Source organism: Macaca fascicularis, chromosome 4, assembly GCF_037993035.2.
Source record: "Macaca fascicularis isolate 582-1 chromosome 4, T2T-MFA8v1.1".
Classification (NCBI taxonomy): domain Eukaryota; kingdom Metazoa; phylum Chordata; class Mammalia; order Primates; family Cercopithecidae; genus Macaca; species Macaca fascicularis.
Genome location: NC_088378.1, coordinates 120,453,076 through 120,463,759, shown reverse-complemented (window position 1 = coordinate 120,463,759; position 10,684 = coordinate 120,453,076). Strand labels below are relative to the sequence as shown.

At 42.4% G+C, this 10,684-nt stretch overlaps 1 long non-coding RNA gene across 1 annotated transcript; it reads right to left on the bottom strand.

Annotated features, from left to right (window-relative positions):
* Positions 1 to 5,244: 5,244 nt before the first annotated feature.
* On the bottom strand, positions 5,245 to 9,377 carry LOC123572952 (uncharacterized). Its single transcript, XR_010586383.1, has 3 exons — positions 9,247 to 9,377; positions 7,229 to 7,409; positions 5,245 to 5,622 (listed from the first exon to the last, which is right to left on the bottom strand). It is a non-coding gene; the product is annotated as an uncharacterized lncRNA (long non-coding RNA).
* Positions 9,378 to 10,684: the final 1,307 nt, after the last annotated feature.

The following is a 10,684-nucleotide window of genomic DNA, read 5'->3' as shown; positions in this document are numbered from 1 at the left end:
TAGGTGGTTCCTAAGAGCAAAGTTCTTTGATTCTGCCAGTGTCATAGCCAGCATTCAAGATGGCCTTCGTTAGTGCTTGCTTCCTGGTATTCATGCCTTTGTGTAGCTGTCTTTCACAATGAATCAGAGCTGACCTGTGTGACCAAGGAAATATTGTGAAAATGATAGTATGTGACTCCAGATAATACTATGCATTGCAGCTTCTACTTTGGTTTCTTATTTACTTTAGGAAAAACTAGGTACTATCCCAGTGAAGGTATTCCAGCAGTCCCATGGGGAAGCCCATGTAAAAATGAAGGCCTTCTGCCAATATCCAGCGCCAGCTTACCAGTCTCACAGTGAGCTACATTGGAAGAGGATCCTCTAGCCTCAGCCATGCCTTCAGTTCACTCTAGCCTCCAGCCTCTTGAGGTATCCAGCTGAGCTCCTAGATGTTGTGGAGCAAAGATAGCCATCTCCATTGTGTCCATTTTGAATTCATGACATATGGAAACCAAGAGAAATAATAACTGAATATTGTTGTTATAAATAACTAAGTTTTGGGGCAGTTTTTCATGCTGCAGTAGACTAATACAGCCACCAAAGAAGCTCAGAATGGAATTAGAGAAGACCCACAGTAAAATTCCTGTGCACAAAGTGACTGTGGAGTAGGCTTGTCTGTTCCCTCGTATGGCCTTCTTGATTCTATGATAGTTCTTTGGCAGAGCTGTGACTACTTTTCCTCTTGTTACAGTACCTGGATCTAGGAGCAACCACAGTAGTTACTGCTCATGCCCTTTAACTGGGGAAAGAACCTAGGGGCACCTTCTCCCTTTTGAATGATGAGATATCCAAGTGGCATGTCAAGACATTTCTTTTAAGATGTGATGTCATTTCACTCCTAATTTGAATGATCTTCAAAATCAAATGTGATTAGATAGTGTTATCCTGGTTTAGACATGTGTTTCTTGTAACTGATTGAACTAAGATTCCTTTCTATGGGGGCAGGTTGACAATTATCCTGGTCAGTCCATTTTTTTTCTCTTTTAAAAGCTGCAATTAAGCAGTTTTACAGTGAAAACATTACTGGATCCAAAGTTAAATGACGTGGCCTCAAGCTGTGACTTTATCTCTAAGTAGCTGGATAGCCTGGGAGAAATAACTGAATATTTTTTATCCACAAAATTCAGTTGATGCTGATGATGCCTAAATACAAAACAACAAGAATGTCGTAAAAGTTGATAATATACTGAGACTGTTTTGGTAAAGTATAAAATGTTACATCAATATTGCATTTAAAGGTTACATACAAAGTGTTTGTACTGGCTCAAGCACTATTCTAAGCTTAGGAAATACGGCAACAAATAAGTCAGAGGTCATGCCCTCATAGAGATTACATTCTACTGGAGGTAAAGTGTATTAGTTTTCTATTGTCACCATAAGAAACTATTACAAGCTTAGTTGCTTACGACATATACATTTATTATTTTACAATTTGGTATGTTAGAAATTCAACACGGATCTCACCTGGCTAAAATCAAGGTGTCAGCAAAGCTGCTTTCCTTTCAGGAGGTTCTAGGCGAGAATCGTTTTTCTTGCTTCTTCCAGCTTCTAAGAGGCTGCCTACATTCCTCAGCTCATGGCCTTCTACATCCATCTTCAAAGTTAGCATCATTGCATCTCTCTGATCAGACTTCCATAGTCACATTTCCCTTTCGTTCTTCTCTTCTGTCTCTCTCTTCTACTTTTTGTGACTACATTGGGAATACCTGCATAATCATAGTAATCTTCCCATCTTAAGATCCTTAAGGTGTAATTTTGCTACACCTTTTGCTATGTAAGGGAACATACACACAGGTTCTGGGAATCAGAGCATGGACATCTTTAGGGGCAATTATTCTGCCTACCACATAAAGTACACTTTATTTTGAATAGAAATGCTCTAAATGACTACTTGCTTTTCAGTTTATATTAATATAGCCCAAACCATATGCCATATCTCATGATTTTATTCTTGTCATTTTGTTTTTGTACCCTAGGCTTATGTCTGACTTACAAGGCAAATTAGATTTTGACTAAGAAATTTATTCCTTCCCAATTCTGTCTAGGATTTTTGCAGTTGTTTTTCTCCTTAAACTATTGGGAGGTGGGAGTGAAAAAGAACCTGATAGCCAGAGGAGAAAACTCAAATCCATTTATTATTTCTATATAAGGCCTGTGTGCATGAGATCTCATTCATTAACCTGAATCGGGACCGGTGTTGAAATCTCATTGCTGAGATGTAATTCTATGACCCTGAGGAATGAATTTAGTTTTGAATGGACAAGAACATCAGTGGCACTCACTGTCTATTTCTGGCATATTAAATCAAGATTTTCAGAGTGCCAGAATCTGTTATAACTTGGATTGAAATATGACAACCTGTCAAAAAAATTTCCACAACTGATAACGTCCCCTTGAGGTTAATAGATAAAATTATATGATGGCATAATTTGTGTAATAGAATTCCTAAATTATTTGTCATAGAGTCACAGGGGTGGGAGGGATTTTATAAATTTGTAGTCCAATATGACTGCACCGCTGTGTAATACTTGGTCTCTTACACTTGAAACATAATTACAAAAATGTATTGAGACACTTTTCAAATAAATTCAACTTGATGAGAGTTTTTAGATAATCAACAATATGTGACATATACTGCTAGGTGCTATGGTGGGTATATTAGAGAAATAAGAGATGGCTCCTACTCTCCGTGAGTTTAAACGCTCGTTGCTGTAACATGATGTAAACACAGAAAATAACTGAAGAACATAAGTCAATAGACTCTAGCCTGTTAGAGACCAGTTAACTCTGAAAGCTCAGTGGATTCTGAATACTGTGGGAAAGACTGAAGCAATGTGTAGGGACTCAAATAAGGCATTGAAAAATAAGAAGCAGGACATTGTAGGTGGATGGAGCTTTATGAGCAAAGTCCCCAAGATCATAATGAGAATGTGATGCACGAAATACATTAAGGTTACCGAGCTGGAACAAAGGGGAGGAAGGCGTGAAATATAAGTCTGGGTAGCATTTGGGCATATCTATTTGTGCCTATAATCGTTTGTGTGTGTGTGCTTGTGTGTCTTTGCAACATACACAGCTCAGTGCTGTGCTGTGGCATAGCCACAGAAAATGTACAATGCTAATGGAGACGGTAATAATGGGAACTTTTATTGAGTGTGTGCCAGGCATTTACATGCAGTATCTTCTTTCATCCTCACAGCAACCATATGAAGTATTTTATTTTATTTTGTTTTGTTTTATTTTATTTTATTTTTTGAGACGGAGTCTCGCTCTGTCGCCCAGGCTGGAGTGCAGTGGCGTGATCTCGGCTCACTGCAAGCTCCGCCTCCCGGGTTCATGCCATTCTCCTGCCTCAGCCTCCCGAGTAGCTGGGACTACAGGCGCCCACCACCACGCCTGCTAATTTTTTTGTATTTTTAGTAGAGACGGGGTTTCACTGTGTTAGCCAGGATGGTCTCCGTCTCCTGACCTCCTGATCCGCCGGCCTCGGCCTTCCAAAGTGCTGGGATTACAGGTGTGAGCCTCCGTGCCCGGTCAAAGTATTTTTAATATCTTAGTTTTACAGTTGAAAAAGCTGAAGCTCAGAAATGAAGGAGCCCATGGTCACATGATCACACAACTAGTAAGCGACAAAGCTGGGCTTCTAATTCACTTTATTGGCCTTAGGAGAACCCATTTCCTCAAAACAGTGCGAATTATTGGCAATACAGCAATATAGTCTGCAGTGCTTTTTTGTTTGGTTGGTTCAGAGGCTTTTGGTAAAAGGGAATAATATCAACAAACTCAGGAAATGTTGTTGGTTCTTATAAAATTTTCCTCAGAATGTTATCGGCTGGTAGCAATTAGGGGTAAACTCTCATAATTAAAGAGAAAACATTTTCCATATCTGATTATTTGAGTAAAAATTTGAAAATTCATCATAGATACCCTCCTTTAGTGCAAGAAGTGTCTCACTTTGCAGTTTCAAGAACAACTTCCTTTTTTACTAAGTTAAACTATCTTAAAAGATAGCCTAGTGTAAACACTCTTTTGTACTTTGCATTTTTAAAATTTTAACTCAACCGTGTATCTTAGAAATCACATTGCATAAATTCGTAGAGATCTTCCTCCTCCTCCTTTTCTTTTTTAAACAGATAGTGCTCCATTGTGTGAAAAATGCATTGTGGTTGTTTTTAACCACTATTCTATATTTGGGAATCTATATTGTATCCAGTATTATGCAATTCAAAACAATGATGAAAGAAATAGCCTTCTGCATTCACATTTTTATATTTGGAGAGGTGTATCAGTGTAATTTCCTAGTTTTGATAGACATTGCCAATTCAACCTCCACAGAGTTGTATCAATTTGCATTTCCTCATATGTAAAAGTGTCTGTTTCCTAACTCACTAATAGAACGTGTTGTCAAGTTTTTAAACTTTTTCAATCTGATAGGTGATAAATAGTATCTCAGAGGAGCTTTATATTGCATTGCTCTTACCATGAGTGATATGAAACATCTTTTTCAAATGATTAAGATCTAATTTCTATCTTTTGGGGTAAATTATCTATTCATATATTTTGCCCACGATTTGGATCTTTATTCCTTCAAGTTTTAAGATACATACACACATATAGACACCTACACACACCTATATATGGGATGTATTCACATATATATAAATACATACATATATATGCAAGATTAGCTCTTTGTGATAAATGTTACAAATATTTTCTACTGGTTTGTCATTGAATTTGAATTTGCTTATGGTGTTTTCTGTCATGCAAAGCTATTTTTTAATGTTTATTTAATCAAATGAATCACTCTTTTATTGGCTCTTTTCTTTTATCTGGATTTTGACTTACCAAATAAGTCTTTATCTAACTATATCTTTGCCCCAGTGATTTGAGGTGCCACCTGAATTATCTTCTCCATTCCCATAGGTAATTGTCTGTTTCTGGAATTTCTTTTCTACTGTTTTATCTGACTACTCATGTGCCAGTGCTATGCTGTTTCAATAATAGATACTTTATTTATTTATTTATTTTTTAACGTAAGAAAGTGGCAGTCTTTTATTGCAAATATGCATACACTCTCGGACGAGGTTCTCTGGTCCTCAGGCGTGGGGGGCCAGGGAAGTCGCGCCGGCGCTCTCGGGTGATGTTCTCCAGTCCACAAATGCGGGGGCCGAAGAAGTCACACCGGCTCCTGCCGACGGCAGACTTTTATGCCTGGGAGCTGGAAGGGGAGGAGTTTGGGGCGTGTGTGTAGGAGTGGCTTCTTGAATTTCGGTGTCCCCGGCTTGACGTCATTCTGCGCATGCTCAGTTGATTTGGTTCTTTTCCCGGGCGTGGGAAAATCTGTGATGAAGAACCCGGAAACAACAGGGACTGCTCCATCTTGTTCACCTTCCTCCATCTTGTTCCTTTTCCTTCACCCAAACAGTCCAACCTCTTATTGATTATAAGAATTTAGGGTGCCGTGGTCTGTCTGGCTGCTTCCTGCTGTTAAGGGGCATAGTTAGGGTCTGAGGTTGGCAGTTGGGTGTAGGGATGTAGGAGCATTTGGTTGAAGGTGACTCGGGTGATCTCTTGGACCTTGGCTCGGAAAAATTTTATTAGAATGGGAGCAAGACATAACATAAGGCAGAGGATTAGTATGGGAATTAGGAATGGAAGCATCTGCTGTACTACAGGCGGTAGCCATACCGGTGGTCCGGGGGTTAAAGGGGCGTTAAATTGTTGAAGCTAGGGAAACCCTGATAATTAAGGGAAGAAAAACAGCCCGCTTTTGGATGTTATTGCTGGAGCTGAGCTGGGAAGCTAGTTTAGACAATTCTCCTTCGCTATATAGGGTTAAGCTAGGCACTAAAGATGCCGGAACGCAAAGGGACTGGGTGATGGAGGTATGGTTAAGAGTTTTAGATAGAATTTGGTTACACCAAAAGTAGCCTCCAACAGGGGCCGTCTGGGTCCTGCTGGGAGCTTATGTGCAATTACACCATGAAGAGTTTGGTGTAGAGTAGCAAAAAGGAATCTCTGTCTCACTCTGTCTCTCTTCATCTCTGTCTCTCTTCATCTCTCTCTCTGTCTCTCTTCATCTCTGTCTCTCCTCATCTCTGTCTCTCTCTCTCTCTCTCCATCTCTGTCATCTCTGTCTCTCCCCATCTCTGTCTTTGTCTCTCTCCACCTGTCTCTCTCTGTCTCTCTCCATCTCTGTTTTTCTCTCTCTCTGTCTCTCTCTACCTCTGTCTCTCTCTCCATCTCTGTTTTTGTCTCTCTCCACCTCTGTCTCTCTCTATCTCTGTCTGCATCTCTTTGTCTCCATCTCCATCTTCGTCTCCGTCTCTCCACCTCCCGCTCACCAAGGCTGCTCCCCTCACCAACTCCCCTACCTCCTGGCTTCTCCCTATCTGTGACTCAACAGGGACTGAGTGCCGCAGAGACCTTTGGGGAGGTCTGGGCTTTCTACTGCCTTCTGGTTACAGCCTCTCCTTCCCTGTATCTGTCCTTCATCCTGGCCTAATGAGTCCACATTTTATTTAGGGAGAGGGCAGAGTGACAACCCTGGGTGGAGGGGGGGGACAATCTGCAGGGCCCTGCATGACTGAGTGTATCTGGTTGTCTGTAGACCAGGTTTAGAATCTCCATACAAAGTTAGGATTAGTAGGAGTAACTAGGGGAATTAGAGTGAACCATAATAATGATGACAAAGGTGTAGAGGGTAAGTTCAACATTGCCGAAATCACAAAGGGCACCCTGCCAAGCTAGGTCTTCTATGAGAGTAAAAAGTTGGGAAACCTACTGGTTGGGGGATGGGTCGGGAAGGAGGGTGTCTATGGGGTTTATGAGGGAAAAGTCAGTTAAGTTAAGATGAAGAATGGTGAGGAAGCGGGAAAATTTGAGGAGGGTGTTGATCCTTGAGTAGAACCTGGCCACCTGGAGAAAGGGAAGGGGAATAGATGTTTTGAGTTAGGTTAAGATGTTTCGTCCCAAGAGGGGGTGGGACAAGAGGGCATGATGAGGAAAGAGTGGGCAAAGCATGCATAGTCCAGGCAGTAATTTAACATTGGGGTCTGGCGAGGGTTAGACGGTTTACCGTCTACCCTAACTACTGAGATAGTGGATGGCTGGCTAGGACCTCCATAGGTTGACAAAACAGAATAGGTAGCCTCCGTATTGATGAGAAAAGAAATTGGCTTACCTGCTACCTGAAGAGTTACCCTAGGCTCGGCGAGGGTGACAGGGGTCTCCAAGTGTGGGCACCGTCAGTCGTCGTCCAGGTGTAGGAGCTGGAAGGAGCCTTCCGGCCTTTGAGGAGAGGCACCACGTTGAGGCGCAATGCCTGCCCTGCTGGCGGGGCAATCAGACTTCCAATGTCCTTCCTGTTGGCAGGTTGGGCACAGCATGGTAGGCAGGCGAGGATTTGGACACTGTGTTGCCTAATGCCCAGTTGTGCCACACTTAAGGCATGGATGAGACGGAGTGGCCGGCTTGACCTGGGGACACTGGTTTGCCCAGTGTCCTGGGTCTCCGCATTTATAGCAGGAGCCCTTGGGAGACTTGCCCTGTGTCTTCCCTGCCAGCAGAGTGGGCAACGCTGGTTGGAGGGCAGCCACTAGAGCTTGCGCCTGAAGCACAGCCCTTCTTTTGTCCTTGTCTAGCTCTGCGGCCTCAGCTGCTTCTTCTCTGGAGTTAAAAACTTTAAAGGCCAATTTTACTAAGTCCTGTATGGGGGTTTGAGGCCCATCTTCAACCTTTTTTAGCTTTTTTCGAATATCTGAGGCTGACTGGGAGATAAAATAGGAGGCTAGGACAGCTTCTCCGGCTGGGGAGGTGGGGTCTAGCTGAGTAAATTGGGCTAGTGCCTCTGTAAGGTGATTTAGGAAGGAAGCCGGATTCTCATCTGGGTGCTGGATGATTTCCTTTAGTTTATGAAAATTGACCACTTTGTTAGAGGCTGCCTGCATACCGGCCAAGAGACATTGAACCATAATGTCTCTCCTATGGCAGCCGGGCTGCTGTGGTTGGTAATCCCAATCTGGTTCTATGGACGGGACAGCCATCTCTCCTAACGGGACAGTGGCATCAGTTAAATGCCATTGATCTGCATGTTGCCTGGCGGCTGCAAGAATACGCTCTCTTTCCTCTGGGTTAAGGGAGGAGGACAAAATGACCTGTAAGTCATGCCAGGTTAGATCATATGCCTGACATAGGTATCGAAACTCCTTGGAATATAGGGTGGGGTTAGCAGAGAAATCGCCAAGCCGTTTTTCAATCTTGGAAAGGTCTGTCAAGGAAAAAGGGACATGGACTCTAACTAGTCCTTCGGCTCCGGCGACCTCTCGGAGGGGGGCCAACAAACTAACAGGGGAGGTTGAAACAGACTGACCAGTCGGGTAGGTTGAGGCAGGCTGACCGGTAGAGGGGGTTGGGGCAGGCTGACTGGTAGAGGGCTGACTAGTGGGGGCTGCTACCACGGTCTTGGAGCGAGTGTGGGTGGAAATGGGAGAGGTAAGAGGAGTGGCTGAGGGAGGGGCGGTAGGAGGAGCATAGGGAGGGGGTTTGGTAGGTTGGGAGGGAGGTGCCCCGCCGTCGGCCTCGTCTGAGATGGAAGTAGAATCTTCCTCTGCTTGTGGTGTGGAGGCTGAGGGCTGGGTTTTAACTAACAAGACCTGGGCCATTGAACACTGGGCGCACAGGTCTGGGCAAGAGCGCAAGTCCCAAAAGCCTTGGACATAGATAATCTCTGACCACTTTCCAAGCCTTTGGCAGAAATTAGAGAGATCTAATAGAATGTTATAGTCAAGTGTGCCATGTGGTGGCCATTGAGATTGGTTGTCTAATTTATACTGCGGCCGTGTCACAGTGGAGAGGAAAATTAGCCGCTTTCGTTTTAAATCTTGGGCTAAATGTAAGGCTTCCAAGTTTTGGAGGAGACACCCTAAGGGGGTGTTCCTAGGGATTTTGGATTGTGAGGTTCCCATTGTTTAACCACCAGAAATGGAAACCGACCTCACGCAGTGGCAAAGCGTCCTTTGCCGCTGCTAGAGACCGGGGGCTCCTGGAGCCACTAACGGAGAATTGAGGGACTTCAAGACGGACGTCTCCGGGTTGAAGGCCTCACTGCGCCACAGGGTGGCTACGTCCTTGGGCGTGCGCACGACTCTAGGCCAAGGACACGGAAATGGACGGAGATGGTTAACAAAGGGGAGTACTCACCGAAGAAGAAATTCTCAGAGCGGCACCAGTGGAAAGCCGGAACGCTTGTTCGGTGTTGGTGGCTGGTTGGATTGGGAGCCGGTTCGCTGGGGAGGAGGTTCCTCAGACCCCTAGGGGATGTTGAGGAAGGGTGTCCTCCCAGGTCGGGTTTCTGCACCAACTGTTTTAATTTAATTTAATGTAACTTAATTTAGGAGAGCTAAGTAATTAAACATGAGGCCAAAGTACGTAAGAAAGTGGCAGTCTTTTATTGCAAATATGGATACACTCTCCGACGAGGTTCTCTGGTCCTCAGGTGTGGGGGGCCAGGGAAGTCGCGCCGGCGCTCTCGGGTGATGTTCTCCAGTCCACAAATGCGGGGGCCGAAGAAGTCACAATAGATACTTTAATATGTATTTAATAACAGGTAAAATTCATCCTCATGCAGTTTTTACTTCACAGTGTTTTCCTAGCTATCTGTGCATGTTTATTTTTCCATATAAAATTTTATATCAACATATCTAGCTAAAAAAAAAATTAAGGTTTTTTATACTAAATATTTTTGCATTAAACTTATAAATTAACTTAGAGAGAACTAATATCTTTATACTATGGAATCTTCCTACACAAGATAAAGAAATGTCTTTCCAATTGTTTAAGTCTACTTCTATGGCCTTCAGGATGTATTTTTAAGTTTTTATTATATAGGTTTTGCATATTTCTTGTTAAGTATGTTATTAAATTATTGAAAATGTGGTTTTCTCCACTACTGTGTCCTCTACTTACTATTTGTGTATATTTAGGTTGTTAATTTATGTATGTTTATTTTTTATCCTTTTACCTTACTTAATTATTTCACTGTTATACGTCATTCTTTGATACGCTAGGCTTTTCCACTTATTATCATATCATCCTCAAAAGATGATACTCTTCTTTTTACCCCCATCTCTAATTCATATGTCTCCAGTTGATTTCTTTTTTCTAAGTGCATTGGCAAATGCCTCCCATAAAGTGTTAAACAGTAGTGAAGATGGTGAGCATTCTTAACCTCTTCTTAATTTTGATGGAAATGCATCTCATGTTTTCCCATTAAGTAAGATGCTTGTTTTAGGACTGAGGTATGTGATATGCATGTATTTGTTTTTTTCTTAAGGATGAGAGATGAATTTCATTAAAAACTCTTTCAGCATGTAAACATATTATTATATGATGTTTCTCCTTGTGCTAATTTTTTATTTAGATTGTTGTTTGTTGAAGCTCTGTTGCGAAGTTCTATAGTAGAACTGAATTTCGAGCTTTGTATTAGAACAGAATCAATTCAAAATTCTTTCAATAAAGTGGTCTGGTCAAGCCCATATTTTTCTATAAGCCCTCTATATTTTTAATGCATGTTTTTGCTGAGTGCTATAGTTTTCGTAGGAGCCTTCAGTTGATTCAGGGAAATTTTATGGAACATATA